Source organism: Oryctolagus cuniculus, chromosome 1 (assembly GCF_964237555.1).
Source record: "Oryctolagus cuniculus chromosome 1, mOryCun1.1, whole genome shotgun sequence".
Lineage (NCBI taxonomy): Eukaryota > Metazoa > Chordata > Mammalia > Lagomorpha > Leporidae > Oryctolagus > Oryctolagus cuniculus.
In genome coordinates this window covers 127,392,071-127,416,312 of record NC_091432.1, presented here as the reverse complement: position 1 = coordinate 127,416,312, position 24,242 = coordinate 127,392,071, and the positions used below count along the sequence as shown (strand labels likewise).

The 24,242-nt window shown below is 45.0% G+C and overlaps 1 protein-coding gene across 2 annotated transcripts in view; it reads left to right on the top strand.

Moving 5' to 3' along the window:
• The window catches only part of OPCML (opioid binding protein/cell adhesion molecule like), a 1,351,977-nt gene that overhangs the window by 378,893 nt on the left and 948,842 nt on the right, over positions 1 to 24,242 (top strand). The gene's annotated exons all lie outside the window — the stretch shown is intronic.

The following is a 24,242-nucleotide window of genomic DNA, read 5'->3' as shown; positions in this document are numbered from 1 at the left end:
CCCATCAGTGAGAAATCTGACACACACATTTGACTTAGGAAGAGTAATTTTCACACTGAATTCCTCTGGTATTTGTTAAAGTTTAAATCTAAAAGTAGAGTTTTCAGCCTCCTTTTCTTCAGTTTGCTTGCATGGGTAGTATAAGGAAACATACTTTATGTGAATAATTTGTTGTTGGTGACCCTATCCTGCATCTTTTCTTCTATTTAATAGTTTCTTCTGGGGTGGGGTTGTGGTGTAGCAGGTAAAGCTGCTGCCTGCAAAGTTGGCATCCCATGTGGGTACCAGTTTGAGTCTCAGCTGCACCACTTCTGAGCAAGCTCCCTGTTAATGGCCTGGGGAAACAATAGCAGGTGGCCCAAGTGTTGGGCCCCTGCCACTCATGGGAGACCTGGAAAAAACTCCTGAGCTCCTGACTTCTGGCTTTGGCCTGGCCCAGCCTTGGCCATTGCACCCATCTGGGGAGTGAATCAGCAGATGGAAGGTATCTGTTTCTCTCTGCAACACTGTCTTTCAAATACAAAACAAATCTTTTTAAAAATGTTTCTTCTGCCTTTTAGTATTTCTGCATACTTTGCTAGAGTTCCTCTCTTTTCCACATTGCAAACTGCTTGTTGACCACTGATTTATGCTAACTTGGAAATGACTAATACAATAACCTACCATCAATAATAGGTCTAGGTCACTATTAGAACCTATATGGTCGTTTGGCTGGTGCCATGGCTCACTAGGCTAATCCTCTGCCTGCAGCACCAGCACCCCGGGTTCTAGTCCTGGTTGGGGTGCCGATTCTGTCCCGGTTGCTCCTCTTCCAGGCCAGCTCTCTGCTGTGGCCTAGGAAGGCAGTGGAGGATGGCCCAAGTGCTTGGGCCCTGCACCCACATAGGAGACCAGGAGGAAGCACCTGGCTCCTGGCTTCGGTCGGCACAGCGTACCAGCCATAGTGGCCATTTGGGGGATGAACCAATGGAAGGAAGACCTTTCTCTCTTTCTCTCTGTCTCTCTCTGTCTCTCTCTCTCTCTCCCTCACTGTCTAACTCTGCCTGTCCAAAAAAAAAAAAAAAAGAACATATATGGTCTCATAGTGTCTTAAAGTCTCATTCAACATCAGGCAAGATTTAAATATTCATTGTGATACAAGTTATTAATAAGATCCAGAGGTTCTTTGTTTTCTTGCTAGTCTTAGTGAAACACTAAAGAACCAACAAGCCAACTGCAATGAGTAGCAGACTCAGCAATCAGCAATCATGAAGCCATCCAGCTTATCATTTGCATTCTTTCCTGCTGTAGGTAGATGTAGGTGGAGAGCATGAGATAGGCACATTTTTCTTAACGTTTTCTCTTCTTGTGCCATATGTGTGATTGCCTCCTGGTAAGGAAATTGGTCCTACATGCTTAAATACTTTCCAAGTGCCACTTTTCCCTTATGCCAACTCCCGTTTGCGTTGCTTAATCATCTTTCCTGTGCACCGGAGGGCCTCACATTTTCCCTCTTTTGTTCCAACTTCATTATCCAAAGGCAGACATCAGTGTATTTACTTTTGGGTTGCATTTTCTTTTTAAGTTTTTTTTTTCTTTTGCTTACTTCCTGATGTTTATTTGAGAAGATTTCATAACCAGGATCAGCTCGGGTCATCCGAGGTTCAGGTATCTTGATCATTAATCAATACCCAAATAGTTCCATTTCATGAGGACTGTTATTCAGTGGAAAAGCTTGAAACCCTAGTACATTGGCAAATTACCTAATCATTCCTAAGCTGCTTTAGTGCTGTAGTATTAGAGAAAGGAAGGCTTTGAGTGATCCTTCTTAATTAAATTTATTTAAATGAATTTTTATCACTGTATCCCGATGTGTAACATCACTTCCCTTTAACTTGTGAGAATCTCACCTAATCAGCTCAATTCACAAGAATTTAGATTCAGAGGACAAGCGCAAAATTTCATATTGGCTCAAGAAATAGAAAGAAAGGAGTTCCAAGTTCCGTGGGACTTCAGAAATCTTGTAAGACATCTCTTAAAGCAAATGCAGCAGTTAAGGCTGATTATGACAAAGGTCACATGTGCTGAGCCTGACATGTGCCACATGAACATGCCTGCCACACCCCAGTCCCATGACCTGGAAAAGCCTTGCACGGTGTCCCCTCTCATACCAATGTGCATCCTATTCTATGCTCCTATTCCAGCTTATGCTGATTCTCCATCAGAAGCTTTTAACAATGATCCTGGCTTGCAAGGGACTATCCCTTCTCTTAATTTTTTCTGTTACCTATAGTCAATATCCCATAACTTAACACAATGAGGTCTTTCATGGGTTGGCATTTTCAACTCCTTTCTAAGACTCCCATTGTGCTCAACAAAATTATGCCATCTGGACAAAGTTCTCCTTTTTACATTCTTCCAGTGCCTGGTAGATGGTGATACACACTCAGATCTATTTGTCACTCCTTACATGCTGTGTACTCAGTGCCCAGGTTAAGGTGCCTACAGATTGATTGACAACCTTCTGATTAAATATGCATAAGCAGATACAACGGGTTTTCCACAAGATCATGCTAAGTGCATATTATGAAAAAAAGCTATGCATGGACTTCAATGTTTTGCACCACAATAAGCCTATTTTTAAATTTCATTTTCTGCAAACTTTTTGGAGTTCTCTCGCATTTACTGTAAAGCCTGTGGGTGCTATTGAAGCTCCATGAAAAGGGAGCTTTTTAAATGATTTTTCTACTTCACCTCTTAGGATGTCATCAAAGAAGTTTACATAGATACTTCCTCTGAAATAAATTCAAGACATACTTAAAATCAGATTGAACTGGGCCGGTGCCGTGGCTCACTTGGTTAATCCTCTGCCTGCGGTGCCAGCATCCCATATGAGCGCTGGGTTCTAGTCCCAGTTGCTCCACTTCCAGTCCAGGTCTCCTCTGTGGCCTGGGAAGGCAGTGGAGGATGGCCCAAGTGCCTGGGCCCCTGCACCCGCATGGGAGACCAGGAAGAAGCACCTGGCTCTTGACTTCAGATCGGCATAGCTCCAGCAGTAGCGGCCATTTGTGGGGTGAACCAACGGAAGGAAGACCTTTCTCTGTCTCTCTCTCTTACTATCTAACTCTATCTGTCAAATAAAAAAAAAATCAGATTGACCTACGCATGTGAAACATGTCCTCATACCCAGCTCATACCAAGAGCTCTCAATGTTGTCAATGTAAAGAAACTGATCTGAGACTGAGGTCTTTATTCATTGTGAAACAAACTGATCATTTGGGGGGCAGGGTGAGACCAAATTAAATCCCCATCTTCCAACAGCAAATATCTTGGAGCGTTGAAATTCCTTATTTCCAGAATTTGTAGTCAGCTTTGTGAGAAAATCATTTGCAAAGTGTCAGACATTCTTCTTTACTTCAAAAACTGTATCTCGGATAACTACCACAGGCTGGCGTTGTGTTGATGGCACCACGGGTGATGTAACCAAAACTAAAACCCCATTCCTTGTCTCAGGTGATGAAGCAATTTATCACCAAAACTAGTATCAGCTCGGGAAGGAAAGGGAGCCATTCTGATTACACCAGATGACAGACATCAAAGGACCGTCCAGGGAACCTGTGCAGGAGTGGTCATTCTGTACATCTCTATCAGTTTCTGTGAATGCTATAACCAATTACCAAACATGTGTGGTATCTCAAGAAGACAGAAATTTATTCTGTCATAATTCCAAAGGCCAGAGGAACAAAACCAGTGCACTGAACTGCGTTCTAGGTGTGGACATAGCTACACTCTCCAGAGACCCTAGGAGCCTGTTTTGTTATTTCTCCCAGCCTCGGGGACTGCCCACATTTCTTGGTTTGTGCTCACACCTCTCCACTGTCCCTGCAGTCTATCTACATTGCACCTCCTCTTCTACCTTTGTGAGGTCCCTCTTATAAAGACACTTACTGTGGAATGTGGGTGCCACTCATACAGTCCCACTTGATGTCTCCATCTCAAGAACCTCCACTTAATCACATGTGCACAGACCCTGTTTCCTTAGAAGATGACATTCGTATGTTCCGAGGATTAAGGCCTTATATTTTTGGATGTCTACCACCTCATCCCTGCTGCTTACAGAACAGTATGATGTCACTACAAGTATCCATTTAAGGAATCAGGAACTATCGAGAAGCATGGGATTCGATGACTCATGAGCGATATGATCAGTATGTGCCATAGGAGGAACAGAAAACACTCGAACTTGAGAAAAATCTTGCTCTTACAAAACAGGTGGAATTTGGAGAGAGGAACACACTCCAGAGGAACACACTCCAGACAAGCACAGCAACCACAAAGGTTTGAAAAGGGGGATGCACAGGGGTGTTTGAGATACAAAAAAAGGAGCAGTGGGGACACGTGGGAAGCTCAGCTCACATCTGAGTGGCTATGTTTCCCCGTGACAAGCTCTGCCCAGTCCCCCACTTTGGTCCAGAGCCTCTCGGTCACCACAGTCCCCAAGTCAGTTCCTTTTCTTTACATATCCATGACTCACACTTTCTCTTCCCCTTTAATCATCTCTGGAACTCTGTTCTGCCCCCTTTCTGAGTCCCAGCACACCCGTCCTGCCACGCTGATTTCTGTGCTCCTGCATGACAGTTCCTACCACTTTGCCTGGCAGATCTTTTGTATTCCACTGTGAGCTAACTCTCTGCAATGGGCCGTCCACATAATGCCTTTGTGTCTTGGTATTCAATCAAGGGAGGAATGCCTAGAAGGGACACAATGAATGAATGTACCAATGTACCCAAGGATCCCCAGGTGCCCTGAAGGTCTTTATTGGTAGTAATAGTGGTGGTGACCATGCTGGCTGTGTTAGTAGTTCTTTATTATCTGTCTGGCAGTTAGCCCCTTTCCTCTCTTCTCCCCATCACCTTGCTCTTCCATCCTACATGAGTGTGGAACTCCTCAGGCATCATCTAGATCATGCCAACATTGTCACCCTTTCATCCTCATAGAGGCAAAGACCAAAAACCACCCCCATTGGAAAACTGTATGTGACCTGTTCTTTCCAAAGATAGTCAAAGAGGACGGAAGTGACTGTCCTCTCTCTCAGTTTCCGGTATGTTTTGTCTCACTTCCTCCACATTAATCCACTCTTCATAACCTGCACCCTTCCTTTTGTTATGCCTTCAGGCAGCTGGGAAATCAGTTACTGTGGGCACTTGTTCTGGATGGCCCATAGATGATATTGGTTTCTGGTGGCTGTAATTAAAGGTGACTTAAGTAGAAGAAATTAGGTAACTGCCCATTAATAAGCAAGGAAATGTTCATAAGTTGCTTTGTCACCATCAAACTCCCAACTTCAACCCCAACAGCTTTCCATTAAAGCAGGGATTAACTATTAGTGCAGCGCAGTGGAAGAAACTGAAGGAACAGTTCCTCAGGTCCCAACAACAAATTACTTCTGAATCAAACCTCTGATTAATAGCTCCAGAGTTTCCTCTCTGCTTTGCATAATTAAGTTTCATGGAGTGTTACAATTAACAGCCTTGCCATCACCCAGGTAGAAACAGCCACCATTTATTTGGCCAGCTGCGTCAGAAAATGCTGGGTGGTGAATAAGAAGCATTTATGAGGGGATTAGGTGCATTCTGGGTCATAAATTGAATAAGACTATAATTACCTTCCAATAAAAAGCTATAAACATGATGATCCCATGATACTACCCTAAGTCCCTTTTCATTTTTTTTTCTGCTGATGTGGGTCTACAACTCCCTTCCCTAGTCAAATAATAGCTTTGGCACTGAGAAGCTTGTAGGTATGCATGAAAGTTGACAGCTTCCTCTTTCTAATATTTCATGGCCTTTCTGAACCTCTAGTGCATAGCTCGTTTTATACTATTTATTATGGCCGCATTTGCTATCATGCAAGTAATCAGACAAGCAATGCAGATGTCAGGTAAGCTTCAGACTCTTGGAATTACCTGGGAAGAAAGCCAAGATATCATTAGAACTACTGAGATACCAAAAAACCCTGGGCACACTGCTGGCCAGGAATTAGCCATGCACCAAAGCCAAGGGATTAAAACATGACTAGAAAAATCTTTTTAGGGTTTTTTTTCCCCCTGCAGGATGATATTTCTCTAACATAGTTACTCCTCTTCTCAATATTATTTAGATGTTAAGGCACATGCAGGGTGGTCATTGTAGGGAATGAACCTTTGTTCTGGTCAAATTCTCCTTAGATCAATAGAGTTAAACGAATGAATAATGGTGTCCCCTATGTGTCCAGTGTGTATTACGCTCTGTACTATATAAACTTACTTAATAAAGGCCATTTGGTGATCTTTACCTTTTTCTGCCTTTCTTACCTCCTTATTCCTCTTCAGTGCCCCTCATCCTCAACTCAGTCATTTTTTTCCCTTCTCCCTTCTTGCGTTTCCTTTCATTATCTTTCTTCTTTGCCATTTTATGCTGTGTCAAAGAGCAAGAGAGAACAGTGGGGACTGGAACTACCTTTCTCTGTGTGTGTGATTTGGGTCAAGCTGACCAATCAAATAGGGCCCCAGATAGAAGGAAGAGGAGGAAGTGGAAAGAGAAGAAAGAATAATAATGTCTGTTCCACCCATAGCAAATATTGTAATGAAAATCAAAGAAAGCAGCGCCTATGAAAGTGTATAGGATCTCACAAATTAAATAGTTTGTCACTGATTTCCTAATGAATGCTTTCAGGAATGTTGCTAGAATTTAGAGCCAGGCCTATTTGAACAAAAAAAGAGAGACCATGCTCTAGACAAATTGGGTGCTTCGTTATGCACTTACCAGGAGGAAAATGCTTCCATTCCTGGCTAAAAAGCCATTTGTCTTGCAAATTTCTATAATGAACAGATTTTGGAATAAATACCATGTAATCTGTGATGACAGTTCTCTCATTTCTTTTTTATTAGTTCAATCTTCTCAGCATCTGAACTACATAGCGACAGAACCTCCATAATCATTAAGGCATCTGGGTCATATGCATTTTCCCCCTTTCCTTGGCACTGAACTAAGTCCCCAGCCAGTCTCCTGTTGCAAGGGCCATGTTCTAGTAGTGAGCTATACGTGCATAAGAATGCCAGCACAGAAAAGAACAGAGTGGCAGGCCACATGCCTTTGCAACAGTGTGCCATTCTCACAACTGGCCTTTGCCTGGGTGTATCAACCACGCGGGTTTTGTTTGGAGCTTGTGGAGAATCTGAATTGTCCTGAATATCCCTTTACTTAAAATAGATTATCTCAATGGAACATAATGTGGTTGTAGTAAATTCTAACTCTCCTTTTTCTCTACACCCCTCTCTCTGTCTCTCCCTAGGTAAGTGATATTTGATTATTGTTTTGGGCTCCTTCAGGAGAGAGCTCCAAGGTCTACCCAGTTCTTAGTCCCATTGGAAAGAATCTTTGACCATTTACTCTCATCCTGTCCGAGTGCTTCTATTTCACCTGTCGGCTCCTGCAGCACGGTGGGGCCTATGAAGGTATGACTTGCTCACTGTTAACGGGTGTGCATCTGTTTGTGGTAAAAGAATGTGAGTGTTGGATCAGCGTCAGTGGTACATTACAAGAAATGACTGGAAACTGAGCGTCAAACGACAATCATTTTGTTTTGCGCGTCAACTCATGGTGTGGATTCTCCTAAATTCTATGTTAACCTATTACCTATAAGCGAGTGTTATAAAATATTTAATTGAGTTGTGATAAGTTCTACTAATGTTATGATGGATAAATAATTTGTGCCTTTAAGAAATGAAAAAAACAGACTTGAGTGTATTTTGTTTGGCTACGAGTTGAGTGCATGGTGTGTCTGAGAAAGGCCTATCAATACCTTATTCCTCAATTATGGACATAAGTGTGCTTCATGCACATAATTGAAACATCATGTCAAACATTGTGGAGGGACAGTGGAGGGTGCAGTTCTGATGACTGAAATCACACTTTTTTTTGGGGTAACTCTAGCTTTTGGCACATTGAGGCACTGCCCCATAAAAGTTACAACAGGACTGTTCCATTCATTCTAGGCTCAGTCTCTAACCAAATTGGCTAGGATTACAGAATCATGAACTTCACTCTGGAGCACCTGCAGGGAGCTCCTATTTCAGGTGCTTGTGAGGGCCAAATGTGTGCTAGCTGGCCACACTCAAACCTCTACTAGGAGGAAACCAGAATGATAGACAGGTAACTGTACACCTCAAATTAGGTCAAATGCACAAATGACGACAGTGAACTTTGAGTATTTCTACCAGAAATCCTCCCCAAATGCCAGACTGATGGAATGGCTAACCAGACGTGGCTGAAAGAAATGTCTCCCTGATGTGGACAGACATGTCCTTTCTTCATGTTCCTAGCTACAAATCATTCACCAGCACATTTTCTACATTCTAGGACAGATGTATCTATTTTATTTCCTTTATTAGGCTAAATATATGGAACAGCTCTGTTTACTTTACTTGTTAAAGGGTAATTTTCAGGAAAAGTAAAATCATGATTCTTGTACAGATAGAAAATGATTAAGTGTTAAATATTTTATTTAACTCATTCTCACCAAGGACAGCATGCACGTGTTACGTATGTTTTAAAATGTGAGGCAAATAAGTGTAAATGTATGTGGAATAGAGGAAAAATTGACATTAATTTGCAAGTGGACACAGAACATACTTTTTCCATGAGAGAAAAAGAAGTCAATCGAAACTGTATTAGACAGAATTTATTTCCATGTCGACAGACAAGCACTATTTTGCATTGCTATAAATTGTCTATAATTTACAGAGTTGTAAAATAGCCCAAGGTGAGGAAAGGCTGGAATGAAATAACCCAGGAGGTGTGCTCCATAAATGTGTTGTGTTCCATTGAAATCTTTTGTGTGTGTGTGCTCGGTAATCTGTTTTGCTTATTTCTAATTTTCTCACACACTTTAGGGTGTCAATTTTAAAAATAGGAGGTCATCACTTATCATATTTTCACATCCAACTGTCTACATTCCCATTTATTAAATGTCAGGATGTGCAGAGCCTAGAACTTTGGGATTCTTTTAACTTTGTAAACAACCCTATCCTAGCCACTCATGACTCTCTCTCCTGGAATCAACAACCCCTATAAAGGAAGAAATATTTAGTGTTTCTTTGGAAAAGTATAGATTCTTGAGAAATGGTTGCACAATGAATGGAAAGACCTTGAAAGCTATGCATTAACTAGGTGTTCAAGGAAAATTTTCTCTCTTTTTTCATACTATTTGTTGAGTTCTTTACTTAGTATAGAGTTAATCTCATGTGTATAAATGTAATTAAAATATATCAATATGGAATAAGAATGGGAATGAGAGGGAGGAGGAAGAAGGGTGGCTGTGCAGGTGGGAGGGTAGGTAGGGTGGGAAGAATCACTATGCTCCTAAAGTTGTATTTATAAAATGCATGAAGTTTTTATACCTTAAACACAAGCTTTCTGGGGAAAAAATAAAAAAAAACTCAGTTGTGCAAAAGAAAAAAGTGATTATTTTCTGAGTAGCCTTATGAAAATACACCATCTGCATAAGAAGTTGGGTTTGAAACTTTTTGTTTGCAAAACCTTTGCCCTTGAAATGCGCTTTGTCCATATTCCAGCAGCATCACCCTATTCAGAGTGCATCCCGTGGTGTATGCTGTGATGTGGTCCTAGGGTATTACATTCGTTATAGCCACAGGGTTTGGGCTTCTTTTCATTGTGCATCAGGGTGTCCCACTCAGCACTATGGAGCCCACTTCCCTAAGAAATAAGAGGACTGCTACAGGGAAGGAAAAGGCAGACGCTGCCCGGGCCTCCTGGGACGGCTCTTGGTGTAGCATCTTGATTTCAGCTCCGGTATCAAGCCCCTGGGCTGGCTCCAGTCCATGGTTATGATTGCCTCCGAGCAAACATGTTGGGGTTGTGTCTGCCTGGGTCCATTTGCCTCTGCAGAGCGCTGCTTCACGCTGCTGTCACTGATGAAAATCGCTCTCGGCGGTCTGAAGCTCTGGTCCAGAGTGATGACTTTTTCAGAGAGGTCTGCGTCTCCCTCCCACGCCCCAGAAAAATCATATCATTTTCACTGTTAGCAGCTCTCACTGAGATTTCCCTAACTCCTCTCACACACAAAACCAGCTGTGCGACTGGGTAAGTTTGAAAGTGAAAGACCCATCCCAGATTTTTTCTTCCTTATAAACCATCTGGGTATTTTGTTTTTCCTTTCTGAGTTAGGTTTTTTTTTTTTTTTTAAGGATGTGGGAGGAAGCTCCCAAAAAAATGACTCTCAGCTAAGACTCCCACCTTGCTCTAACTCGAATGGGCACGTAGGAGCTGCTGGGTGTACCATGTGGGTTTCTCTTACAGAACAGATCCCAGGATTGCTGTCACATAACAGTTCTCGGCCTTGAACACTTGGTAGGTGGAGTAAATTGGGAACATGCAGTTAGTTAACCTGTCCAAGAAGGAAGAGGGAAGGGAGGTATTGGTGAAATGAGTCCAGAACTCAGATCTCCTTACCTGTTGTCTTTCATTTGTTTGCTGTTCCATGGCACATCCAGGGCTGAGATGCGCTGGGCAGACCTCAGCATTTGCTGATTTATTGTTCAGTAGCCAACATTTACTGGAGGCCTCTCAGGACCCGAGGAATTACCTACAAGGCACACTCCACACTCGGGATAAGTCCATTTCAGTCTGAAATCCATTCACCTATTCCCAGGGCTAAAGGAGTTCTGAGATGACCAATTTTCTAGCTTTAAATTCTGCAGAACAAATGTGTTCTATAAATATACAAAACAAGGACAGGTGCCATCTTCTTCCTCTCCCACTACCTGCGGTCAGGTACACCCTGGCTCTCTGCTCCCCTGTCAGACCTGGAAACAAGCAAGATGTCATAGACTTTCTCCATAGTGAGGAGCAGGTTACCTGGTTAGCTGTGCCTGGCTAAGCTCTGCCTGTCTATGTTCCCAATATCCTTTATAGAGCAAAGAGATATGGGAGTGCAGCTCTGCATGGACGAGTTGCCCCCTGCAGCCCCCTTCCCCTGCTTTCTTCTTCTGCCCTCTGTGACTCACGCTGAGCCCCTCCTCCTCTCACCCACAGTCCAGAGCAGAGCATCCCTGGGTGTGGATTTTCATGGCAGATTGATTCCTAGAATCATGACAAGAAGCCACAAGCAGTACGCCAGGTGGTGGGGAGTGAGATTTAGCTCCCTTATATAACTGTCTGCAGCTCATTCACCGAATGTCACTTTTCCTGGACTCCACATATTATCTCACGCTAGCAGATGCAATAAGGTAGAAATACAAGGGGGTCTGGACTGCCGTTTATTAAGACATGTTTCAGCTCAAGTTGGAGGGCGCTGGCTGGAAATGTTAATCACAGCAAGCACCAGCGTGCTGACCGGGCTACCTCTCCTCCTCAGCCTTGGGGAACTGGAGCACAGCACTGGGCCGATGGCATGCAGGATCTGGTCCTTATTACCGTCATCACTTCTCTTCTGGAATATGGATCAAACTGTTCCTTTTTATTTTTATTAGGAAAGCACTGTACTTTTGAACTTTTGGACTATCACACCACAGTCACTCCTGTGTACGTGGAGAGAAAAGAGATTCCTGGGGGGAGGAAAGGGGAGATTTTGAAGCATTAGGAGATTTTCTGGATGTTGGAAAGAAACCAAGAAGTCACAGTGAAAAAAGCAATATTGCATCTCTATCGCAATGAGCTTTTCCAGGAGCTAGAAAGGGCATTATTACTCTTGGAGAAAAAGGCTCTCTCTTTTTTTTGCCCTCCTTTTTGATTTGGACTTCTGTGAGCCAAAGTGCTCTGGTGTTTTAATGGTCTGTTTGAAAGAAGGAAAGGCCCTTCTGTGTCAGAACACAAGCCTGTCCCAGCCAGCACGGGGCTTTGTTTGATTACGGTGCTTGTTTGGGATAGATGATATTTTTATAGCTTCTGCTTTGCTTCACCGACGGCCATATTGATGTAGCTCTCCAGGATGGGCCTAATAAATAGTTTATAAAACTGTAAGGCCATTCTCGTGGGTAATCTACCACTGTGCCTTCACGGACTGCAGAATCGCACATCCAGAACAAGCGGCTTCTCACGCGCCAGCCTCCACAGGCCATGGTGGGAGGGTCTGTGTGTGTGTGTGTGTGCATGTGTGTGTATACCTTCAAAAGAACTGCATGAACTTTCCCGTGCACGTTTTAGAGGAGCAGTGGAGAATGAAATGCTGAGATTGGGCTTTCATAAATGTTGCTCAATTTGGGCTCGGATGTCGTGCCGCTGAGAAGACTGGGGCTCGGGGCAGCTGTGGAAAACGCTCCCCAAGTGGCTTAAGCCTCTGTGATCTCATTGTGTGTCAGAAAATCAAGTGGGAGATGGAAGTAGGCAGGGAGAGAGGAGATGGGCATCCTGGCACCCCTGGGTCTGGTGGTGGGAGGTGAGGAAGAGCACAGCAGCTTACGCAGCAGGTGCGTGTTCCAGGATAGTGCATACACACCTGCCTGTTACGGAGGTCTCCAGCAGTGCCTTGATTGCCAGGACAGTCAGGTAGGGGTACCCCCAGGTCATTCAGTGCATGTGTACTAGCGCAGAGGGGGCGCAGCTTGCAGATCTGCACCTCATCCCCTATATTAGGAAACTCCTGCATTAGGACAGCCCTGTGCTGACAATCCTGTGTGCATCACTGAGGCACCATGGATCATGATTTTAGAGGTGAGGTAAGGAGAGGTTTTCAAAGCAAACAAAGCCCAAAGCACTCACAAGACCACAAGAACTTGCCCCTGGGTGGTGCTCCAGGCAGTGGTCGAGCTCACTGGGCTCTTGTTTGTCCACACAGCCTTGCATGTCGAACTCTACGTGGCACCTGTGATTCGGGTGCTACTCATGAGCTGAGCAGTTGCTTACGAGGTGTGCTTTTGACAACCCAGGAAGCACCCTCACTGGGAAATCCCAGCTGCTGAAATCCTGCCCTGAGCCCCTTGGGTGCCTGCTGAACACATACCTCTGGTTTGAAGAGTTGAGATGTATTATGAGTCAAGTGTCCCTGGGAGGGATAACCACATAAGCTGCGATTTATGCTTGAAACACCATTCCTCTGGCCTCACCAGCACAGGCCTTAAAGTCATACCAGTAACAGTGCAGGCAAGCCTTCATCAAGCTCACATCCACCTATGAACTGGGGATCAACTGTACTAGATCCTTCCAGATGGTTCTGAGAAAGCCAAAGCTCGCAGTCCATGTCTGCCATGAAGGAGGCTTTTTGGTTCTCTGTGGTTGTCTGCTGCTTCCTGTTCACCTTCTTCTGTTGTCCATCATGGCTTCTTCCGGCACAATCCCAAGAGAGCCACAGGTACCCACCAGAGATCTCTGGTGTTGTGTCTGGTGACCAGTGTGAAAGGACACCTAGCTTGCTCCAGGGAGCTGAGTTTGTTTCCTGCCGCCACACTGCCTGCGCCTCCCGTCACCGTGTCCTGAAGGTGCTGGCCTCTTTCTTTCTGATGGTCCATGAGGCACACAATAAACCGGCTCTGACAGTTTATATCTGGTCAGTTATTACAGTCACAGTCACCCTCAGACTTAGGTTCAGGCCAGCAGGTGACCTGAATTATAGACCCTGTTGAGGGTCACCTCTCTAATCCAGCACTTTCCCACTCCTGTTGAACTAAACTCATCATCCCTCATTAGATGCCTGACCCTCTGGGTCTCCGAGGTGTCCAGGTACACCAGAATGCTGGGACAAAAGCAATATAGCTGCAGGGACAGCACTCAGCATTGCTGCATCCAGTAGTTTTCCCTGAGTACTTCTGTGTGTGGGCTGTGCTTGGGTGCAGCCTTGCTTTTGTAATGGGTGGAGATTTTCAGTGTTGTAAGGAAGGAAATTCTGGAAGCTGAAGTCTGTTGGTATTTGGGGGTTGAACCAAGGGATGGGAGCTCTCTCTGTCTATGTCTCTCAAATACATTTTAAATTAAAAAATAAAAAAGGCATTCTAGGACCTACTAAGTCTGAATGGATAATAATAATATGTAAATAAATATGCTTATTTTAAAATCAAATTACATTGCTAACAAAATATAAGGGCGAAGTAGTCTGGAACCATAAGTATTTGCCTTATCTCTTACATGAAAGTTTCCTAAATAAATGTTCATCAGCCAAAACAAACAAATGCACCAACAGTATCAACCTAATCTGTTATATTCTATACTCTCATCACAACAAAGGCAAACAAGGCCACCCTCTAATCCTAGGATAAGTCTGGTCTTCATTATGGCTCAGCCAAAGTAGGGCTCTGCTGTCCTAGCCCTTGTCCCAGTGTCCTCAAGTCCCCATCCGCATGCCTGTGATTGTTCCTCCTAAGAGCTCAGAGTAGCTTCCTGAGCAGGGTTGAGCCCAGCATGGTGCTGGGTGTTCTTGTATCGCCTTTGGTCACTTGCTCGGCCAGGTCAGGCCAGTGGGCACTCCTGGTTGCCATGAGTCTTCCGTCTGGTCTCCAGGGCTGTCTCTCTCCTGGGAGCTTGCACAAGTCTCTCAGCTCTGATTGTCTGCAAAGATCACCAGGATACTTGAGAAGACAAACACACGTGAACAGTGGTGCTTGGAGCTCTTTTCTGAGGGGTTCTAATTAAACTGGGTGCAGTAGAAGCCTGCCCACAACCCTCCCAGAGTGCTTCTCTCTATGCCACTGCCCTCCCGGGCCACAGCAGAGAGCTGGACTGGAAGAGGAGCAACCGGGACTAGTACCCAGTGCCCCAGCCGGGACTAGAAACCGGGGTGTCAGCACTGCAGACGGAGGATTAGCCCAGTGAGCCACGGCAGCGGCCGCTCATCCTTCTTAGAAGCTGAGTCGCAGAGGGAGCCAGCCTAGAGAGGAACTGGTAGTTGCTTTTCTCTGGGGAGCAGAACAGAAAGATTATAATCCACACACCTTGTCCTTAAGGGACTGTGAGTCAGTAGAGGAACCAGAAACCAGTCCCACTTGGGGTCTCCCTCACTCCCCTCCCCTTTGGCAAGATACAATCCAAATTCCAGGGCCTAATAAGAGGAGGTTTCCCAGGATGCTCAGGCTGGCTCCCTTTAGCAGTTCAAAGCTGTTCCTTTGATCTAAGTCTTCCTCTCCCTTCTCTCTGTTCTCCACCTTCCCTGAATTCTGATCCTATTCCCACAGAAGCATTAAAATAGATGACAGCAACCGAACTATACCTGTGTGACAAGGGTTCAGCATGGACAGGTCTCTCCTCTTCCAGCTCAGCCCTCATTCAAATTCATCTGAGTGATATTTGGTGATCATTCCAGAGGGGTCCACCATTGTCATTATCCGTGGTGGGGATAATTTCACCCTGCTGGCATGATCCTTTATGCCCTGGCCTATGTCTAATGGGTCCCTCCTCCCCACATACCTGATACTCAACCACCAGTCTCTTCTCACCTGGACAAGCGCTTTGCCTGACTTGTGTCTCTAACTTCAAATAGACTCTTTCCTTCCAGAATGCGCCTCTGCATCTCTCTATTTATTTCCCTCTCGTGGATTTTCTCTTTACTGAGAGAATTAATAACACAATATCTTATGTTCTAATGCTCTTTGTTGAAGAATCTAACAGCATATTGAACTGCAAGGAATTGCTACATTCAGTTATATCTACTGCTATAGACCTCAAAGTCTCCTAAGAGTAGATATTTTACTTGAAGTATCTCATTTAAGTATTTTTTAAAGATTAATTTTATTTATTTGAAAGGCAGAGCTTCAGAGAGAGAGAGAGGGAGACACAGAGTGAAATCTTCCACTGCTGGTTCACTCTCAAAATGTCCTCAATGTCTAGAGCTGGGCTTGTCTAAAGCCAGGACCCAGGAGCCAGAAGCTTCTTCCAAGTCTCCCATGTGGGTGCAGGGGCCTAAACTCTTGGGTCATCCTCCACTGCTTTTCCATGCCATAGCAGAGAGCTGGATCAGAAGTGGAGCAGCCTGGGGCTCAAACCAGCACTCATATGAGATTCCAGCACTGCAGGCAGCGATGCAGCCCACACGCCACAAACCCAGCCCCTCACTTAAGTCTTAAACTACCATACGGTTTCATAGTATCGTCTTCATTTTATGTGTGCTGAAACTGAGGCTCCGAGATATTTTTTCATTGCCCAAAATTATGACTAGTGGGTTGCTAAAGCTAAAATTTGAATGTCTGTATTCTCTATTCTAAAACTGATGGTCTAAGGGCCAGCACTGTGGCATCGTGGGCTAAGCCTCCCTCTGCAGCACCGACATCCCATATGTGCGCTGGTTCTAGTCCCAGCTGTTCCTCTTCCGATCCAGCTCTCTGCTATAGCCTGGGAAAAGCAATAGAAGGTGGCCCAAGTCCTTGGGCCACTGCAACCATGTGGGAGAACTGGAAGAAGCTCCTGGCTCCTGGCTTCAGATCAACTCAGCTCCAGCCACTGCAGCCATATAGGGAGTGAATCGGCAGATGGAAGATTTTCTCTCTGTCCCTCTTTCTCTCTGTAGCTCTACATCTCAAATAAATAAATAAAATATTAAAAAATAAAACTGATGGCCCTCATCCTGCAACATGCTACCGTTCCTGATTCAAATGTGTCTCTTCTCTGCCTAGTACAGAGTAGGTAGTAAATAAAGTGACCATGAAATGAATGAGGCCAGATACACAGTATTCCAGCTTCCCCTAAGGAAGGCCTAATTGCTACCCATTGGCCTTGGCTCTTCTCTCCTCCCTCCCTTCCTCTGTCCACCTGTCCCCCTCTCCCTAGTAACTCAGGGCATTTTTCGAGTTGTTTGTTGTTTTGTTTATACTCCAAATATTGCATCTGCTCCTGCAGCCCTCAATGCCATCTCCCAAACCCCCTTTTTTGCTTCCTGACATTTTCAATGTCTGTTGCCAAGACTGACCGTGATTCTTGTGATGTGGGCTGTGTGCGAGAGCTGGAGACAGCCAGAAACTCGCTGACAAGACACGCCTGTCAGGCCTTGGGTCATAATGAGTTTGCCATTTGAGAGGCCTGGATCAGCGATTTTGTTTGGGTTCCTCCTCCCCTCCCTACTTGCTACAGATTGGCACAAAGCAGGTTTTTCTCAGTGTAAGAACATACAGACATGAAGTATTCTCAGAACAGGAAAAGGCCACACAGTTCCATGTAATGTCCTCTGCTGTTAATACTTCCAGTGATTCTCCATCTTTGTAAAAGAGGTTGGCTGATTGCCAATGACATGAATGAAGACATGAGATTTGCTGGTGTTTGGCTTTGGGTTATTGGAGGAAAGGTCTGGGCGGATGTCAGGTCTAAGTCTTCACTTTAGAGATGAGCAACCATGGCCGGCACCGCGGCTCAATAGGCTAATCCTCTGCCTGCAGCACTGGCACCCCGGGTTCTAGTCCTGGTCGGGGTGCCAGATTCTGTCCCAGTTGCTCCTCTTCCAGTTCAGCTCTCTGCTATGGCCCGCATGTGCAGTGGAGGATGGTCCAGGTCCTTGGGCCCTGCACCCACATGGGAGACCAGGAGGAGACACCTGGCTCCTGGCTTCGGATCAGCGTGGTGTGCCGGCCACATTGGGCAGTGGGGACCTTTCTCTCTGTCTTTCTCTCTCTCTGTCTACTCTGTCTGTCAAAAAAAAAAAAAAAAAAAAAAGAGAGAGAGATAGAGAGATGAGGAACCAAGGTCTGGAAACTGATGGGTTTTCCCAAGTGCACGGGTATTTAGAGCTGAGCCCAGATCAGAAAACACAAGGAACTGTTCCATGCAATCATAGCACAATTGCAAACTACAGCCTTCAGCAAAATGAACCAGGTACCTTGGTTACGATGGTGACCACAGGAAGCCCCTCCGTGATTTGTCTGAGCACAAAATCCCCACTGCGGGAGGTTCACTCCTGCAGACAGTCCCTCACTGGAAGTGACTCCTCACTCGAGAGGCACTTTGAGGAGCTTGGAATAGGGGCAGTCCTGCACAGAAAGACTGAGGGGCTGTGCTCTCTCCCTGCATGGGGAGAACATTGCTCTGGATGCCAGGACAGCAAGTGACATACTGAGGGCAGCCCCTGACTGCTCCTCCAAGTCCTGCCTTCTGGTGATATTGTGCAGATTTTCATCACTATAATGAAATACTATAGGCAGGCTAACTCGATAAAGAAAAGAGGTGTCTTGTACTCATGGCCAGGGATGCTGAATGTCCAAAAGGCATTGCGTAGGCTCTGTCAAGGGCTTCCTTTCACCTCCCCCCTGACTGGTGGCAACTATGGGAGTGGGTGTGAGAGGGAGAGATCACACTTTGAATGAGGAGGCCAGAGAGACAGGGAACTGGCTCCAGCTTTTGTAACGAGTCACTCTTCTAGAAGACTAGAATTCCCTTCCAAGGGCAGCACCCCCAGTGCCTGAAGGACCTCCCACTCAGTCCCATTTCTAAGAAATTCCATCACCTTGCATTGTCACCAAGCTGGGTTAAAGCTTCCAACACGTGGACCTTTTGGGGGGACAAACCAAACCGCATCTAAACCACAGCACTCACAGTTGCCGTTCTGATAACCAGTTGAGCTCAAGTGAAAAGAGCCTTTTCTCAAATAGAATAGTTCCCCCTCCCTGGCAGGTACAGCAGATCACAAAAGATCTGTGAGGACTCACTCTTTACACCATGCATGTCCCACGTGAACTGACATCCTGAGCCCACACGTCATGTTGATTACCCCACAAGGCCCAGGAAATGCAATGATTCAGACATAGCACCTCAAACACCTAGTGATTGCCAGAACAGCTGTGAAATGTTCTCCCGGAGATAAGCACCAATGCTGGGATATGCAACGCTGTCATGACATTTGAGGGGAGGGTTCCTTAGGGGTAAGCTGGTCATTGGCATCTCAGCTGTGCTGACAGAGACTGTTGGTCCACTCAACCCATTTTCTCCCTACCGACAGTTGAAGAGTAATTCCATGCAGTTCCTGCTGAACATTTTTCTTAACTGGAGCATCGAGGATGTTGCATTCTTAAATTGCTGTGGACACTTGTGAGATTATGAAAGATTCCAAACTTCCTATTTCTAAGGGGAGAAAAGGACAGGCTGGTACCAAGACTGAATTCCTTCACAAGGCTTAAGGAAATGGAAAGACACATGAAATATACAGAATGGTTTCATGTGCAAATCTAGAGTGGTGTAAGGAGTGTGCCTTATGAGGACAGATTCACTGAAAACAGAGACCGCATTTCTCTTTACCTTGAGCTCCTAGTGCCCATTCAATTCCATGGTGCAGATGTGTGAAAGCTGTCAATCAAAATGGAGTCACTTTTGTCAAGCTCCAACAGAAAATCAAGAGACAAAGCAAGGTGGTTATGGAAGAAGGGATCGCACATGTACACGTCTTTCTTGATAATTATTCACAACAAGCTGCCAGAACCACAACCTTGCACAAAGAACACTGAAGCCTCACACACACACACACACACACACACTTCCGCAAGGACGTCTGCTCAGCCTCTTTAATCTTGGACCAGCGCCATTCTTGTTAGGGATCCTTGTGGCTAAGGATGAGTGTTTTCAGACTGTCTTATGTCATCATCCTCATTTTGCACTGGAAGCTTTCTCTGGGTTCAATTTCTAGATGACCACTCCATTTATGAGGGCATGCGTCCCCTCACCATCGTGCTCTGCCAGTCCCCAGTAAGCCTGTAGTCTATGGGAGGGAGGATAGGTTCTTTCCCTGCATGTATTTAGTTGGTAAGTTCAATACTGGTGGGATGTGTCCCCTATCAGAACCTACCTCCTGTCCTGGTATCACCCTTAGCCCTGCTCTCTTGGTTTTATCTGGACTGAGGGATAGGAAAAGAGAGGCACAGACTATTCTCTCCCCAGTAACCAGATTACTCACTGTTCACCAGTGTTTGCACAAATCCTTCAGCTTCTCTACTCAGTTTTCAAAGAAAATTAAATTTTAAAAAAATCTAGATTTCTTTTTTATTCTTTATCGGTAGAGCTTCCCCTCCACCCCAGCCCAGTTCTTTGCTTGAGACAGGCAAATGATTGAAATAGAGAAAAATTTCATTTCTCTGCCTGCTGTGGGAAGACAGTTTCCAATAACGATTGAGATTCTCTGAAGAGCCTGTGGCCAGGTGGGCAGAGATAGCGGCAGTGGCGGGAGTGGGCATGAGATGGAGACAGCCGTTTGAAAGCTGCTCCAGGAGGCTTCCGCAGCTCTGGGCAACCACAGCTGGAGGGCAGGACTCTGGCAGGGAGGAACAAAGTCGGGAGTTTGCTGAGACCACAGCCGGATTTTGCCTTCAGTCCTCAGCCAGACAACTGCTTATCAGGAGCCCTCAGACTGGAAGACAGGAAATTAAGGCTGGATTGCAGGTCCATTTGTGCTAAGCTGCCCACGGTTGCTCGGGAGAGCTCACACCTCTGCGGTCTCAGGCAGCAGCACCAGGCATATTTTGCAGTACGAATTTAGACCTGTTCCAAGGGGTCAGGGCACCCAGGGTCATTTAGCCACAACATGATGACTGCTTGTGAGATGGAAGGCGTGGTGACACGCAGAGACCTCAGCAAATGTGGCTGGCGTCCCCCGTGACTGCTGTTTATGTATGGACTATGAAACGAGGGGACTTCCAAATGCACTCCCAGCGGCAGGTCAGAGAACAAGAACCGGATTGCTGTGGGATCCCCCAGGTTTCAACACCAGAGCGGTAACAGCTGTTGGGCACACGAGCATTGGAATGAAACACATTTGGGTCTCAATTCCTGCCCTGCTGTGGAGGAAGCCGAGTGAGAAGGGGCGCATGGTCAGCCTCAATGCTCTCAACTGTAAAATGAGGATTACACAGACTTGGTGAGATTTCCATCAGAGTTTGGTTAGGGACATCAGAGTTCATCATATTTTTGTATTCCTCACCACTGAACTTGGAATCAGGCAGGTTTAAGGCAAACCAGACTAACAGGAAGATTAGGCTGGCAATGGTGTGAAATGGGAGAATACAGTTGGATGTGCAGCTTCAGTAGCTAATATCCCCATAAGGAATCCAAGCTTCTCAACTCAGGTTCCTCTGCTGGGGCTCCCTCTCAGCACCACACACACATGCAGGTGTGCACACACACACTTGTAGGCACACCACACACATGCACTCGTGCAGACACACCTCCCACACATATATGAACATAGATATTTCCAGTTATCCAATGCATAAGCTAAGGTTCCCTCATGGTGAGGGAACCTCTAAGTCCAAGGGGATGATGAGGGAGGTGAATTGCATTTCCTTGGGCCCATTATACTTACAGTATTATCATCTTGTTGATATTGCTTTTGTGTATCTGTAAAGGAATGGATTTATATAACACTTCTATTTTTTTAAGGGAAACCAAAACAAAAGAATAACAACAATTACAAAACTAGTCATTGTAAATTTCCTGTATCTTCTGTTATCTTTGCAGGAAATTTTAAAGGACTGAATTTTAAAGGACTGCTATGGCATCCCACAAACAATTGGAATGCAAGCTTAAATTCCACCTACACCATCTCAGTGACCTTGGACCATTAGCCACTTCCCCTCAATTTCCTCACCAATGGAATGAGACAATAGTATCAATCTTGTAGTGTTCTTGGAACATTCAAGTAAAGTAATTATATTAGGGATTTTGACAATAGTAGGTACTATTATATGTACATACGTACGTGTGTGTGTGTGTGTGTGTGTGTGTGTGTTCAGAAAGGAATACATTTAACAAGGAGTCACTTAATTGGCTCCCCCACCCACCTGGCTCCTTTTAGTAAGGCATTGTGGCTTGTAGCAACATTACTGTTGCAGCATCTTTTCTGTGTGATAATCTCATCAAAAAGTAATGCACAAAAGGTTAAGACATCACTTGAAACACTGATATCCGTAAGGACACTAGTTTGAGTCCCATGTCTGATCCAGTTTCCTCAAAAAGCAGTAGAAGATGGACCAAGTGTTTGGGCCCCTGCCAGTCACGTAGGAAACCCAGATGGAGTTTTGGGCTCCTGTCTTCAACTGGCCTAGCCTCAGTCTTTGCAGTCATTTGGGGAGTGACTCAGCTGATGGAAGATGTCTCTCTCTCTCTCCCGATCTCTCCTTCTCTCTAACTTTGCCTCTCAAATAATGAGATAAGCCCTAACATGAAAATTATTGCTATAAAAAAAGAAGTAATGTACAAATATTAATGAATGCATAAAGGGCTTATTTTTGTGGATTTTTGCTTCTAAAAAATGGTACATTTCATTTGCTATAAAATGTAGGAGTCAACTCCTCGTGTTGATCAATCAGCACATTTTCTTTATTCCAGCAAAAAAAATGATGAAGACAGTTGGGACTGCAGTGGGCATTTGGCCTAGCAGTCTAGCAATTACAACACCTGTATCTCACATTGGAGTGCATGGATTGATTTCCAGCCCTGACTCCTGACTCCAGCTTCCTGCTAGCGCAGAGCTTCCGTGGCAGTGGTGATGACTCCAGTAATTGTGTTTCTGTCACCCATGTAGGAAACCTGGGTTGAGTTCTCAGCTCCTGACTTTGGCCTGACTCAGTCTCACCTGTTGGGAGCACCTGAGGAGTAAACCAGTGGATGGCAGCTCTCTCTGTCTTCTCCCTCTCAGAAATACACATTACAAATTATGAAAAAGAAAATAAAACCAGGACTTGTGAAAAGGGGAGCAAATTCATTGCATATTTGCAGGCCTGATGTTAGAAGGTTAGAAATGGGTTGTGGAGGTAAGGAGTCAAGGACAGGAAGGAGCATGGATGCATGCTCTTATCTGAGTGACTGGGCCTGGGAGAGGGCAGCAGGGTCAGAAGCAGCCTGCACCAAGCGAAATTAAGGGTGGATGAAAGAGAATGTCTCTGTGGTTAAAGCAAATAAGTAGATGAAGGTTTGGCATTACAGCATAGTAGGCAAAGCCACCACCTGCCATGCCAACATCCCCTTATGGGCGCCGGAATGAGACCTGGCTGCTCTATTTTTGATCCAGCTCTCTCCTAATGTGCCTGGTGGGAAACAGCAGAAGATGGACCAAGGACTTGGGTCCCTGCACCTGTGTGAGAGACCTGGAAGAAGCTCCTGGTTCCTGGCTTCAGATTGGCCCAACCCTGACCACTGTGGCCATCTGGGGATAGAACTAGAACATGGGAGATATCTTTCTCTCTTTCTCTCTCTCTCTCCCTCTCCCTCTCTCTGTAACTCTGCCTTTCAAATAAATAAATAAATCTTTAAATAAAAGGAATAGATGAATTTGAAATACCCATGAGACATCTCTATGTATGGAAATATGTCTGCCACTTGAGAGAGGTCTGGAAATTTTCCGCCAAAAGGAAACAGTGAAGCCATTGAAATGAATGATGCCATTCAGTGATTTGGGGAATGTCTAAAATTACTGTGGCAGAGGGGTGAATAAAGAGAGAAACCTGGCAGAGAAGTTAGAAATGAACTGGGTGGACTGACAGTGTTGGTATCACTGGAGAAGAGCATTTCAAGAAGGGGAATGACAACAGTTTTAGATGCCCTGCAGAGAACTGAAAAGATGGGGAATAAAACTCTCTACATTTTATAAGTACAGCACCATCCGGACTTAAGATATATTGGATACCACTGGGTTAGGGATTCTTGAGTGAATGGACATAGGTAAAGGCATTAATCCTCTTTTTATAAGACTGAAGGGAAGAAGTGTTTTAGTTTGTTTATTTCTTCTTTCTTTATGAAGAAAGATTTAGAATTGAGTATGAAGTATATAAGCTGAGGATTACAAGTGGGAAGGGACCAAGATCCCAAAGGAGCTGCAGGAGGCAGGAGCAAAGGAAGGAGAGGAGCTGGCGGGGGTTCACAGGACTGTCTCACCCAGGAGGAGACAGTGAGTCATCACTGGGGGAAATTGTGGAGAAGGGTGGGGCTCCCGACCTCCACACTGCAGGGAAGGCAGAGAATTTCCTGAGGACTCCGGGGAGAACTCAAGTGGTGAGGGCTCTGCTGAGGCTGAAAGCACTGTGGTCTTGGCTTATTTCACTCTTTTTAAATTTTATTTGCATCATTAAAGTGTATTAGAGTTGCCAGGTCAAACATCATTTTTCAGTGTCCTACTTTGGGATATAAAAGGAACTGTTCTCATGTTATTAATAATTATGGTCCTGATCATATTGACCTATGTAGCCGAGTTTTTAAATATAATAATTGCCATTCACAAAATACTTTCTGCAAAGGGTCATATTTTTCTTGTTCCAAGGTTTTCGTATTCTACAAATTGCTTCTGGTTTGGGGAGGTTAATTCCTGATAGTGAATCT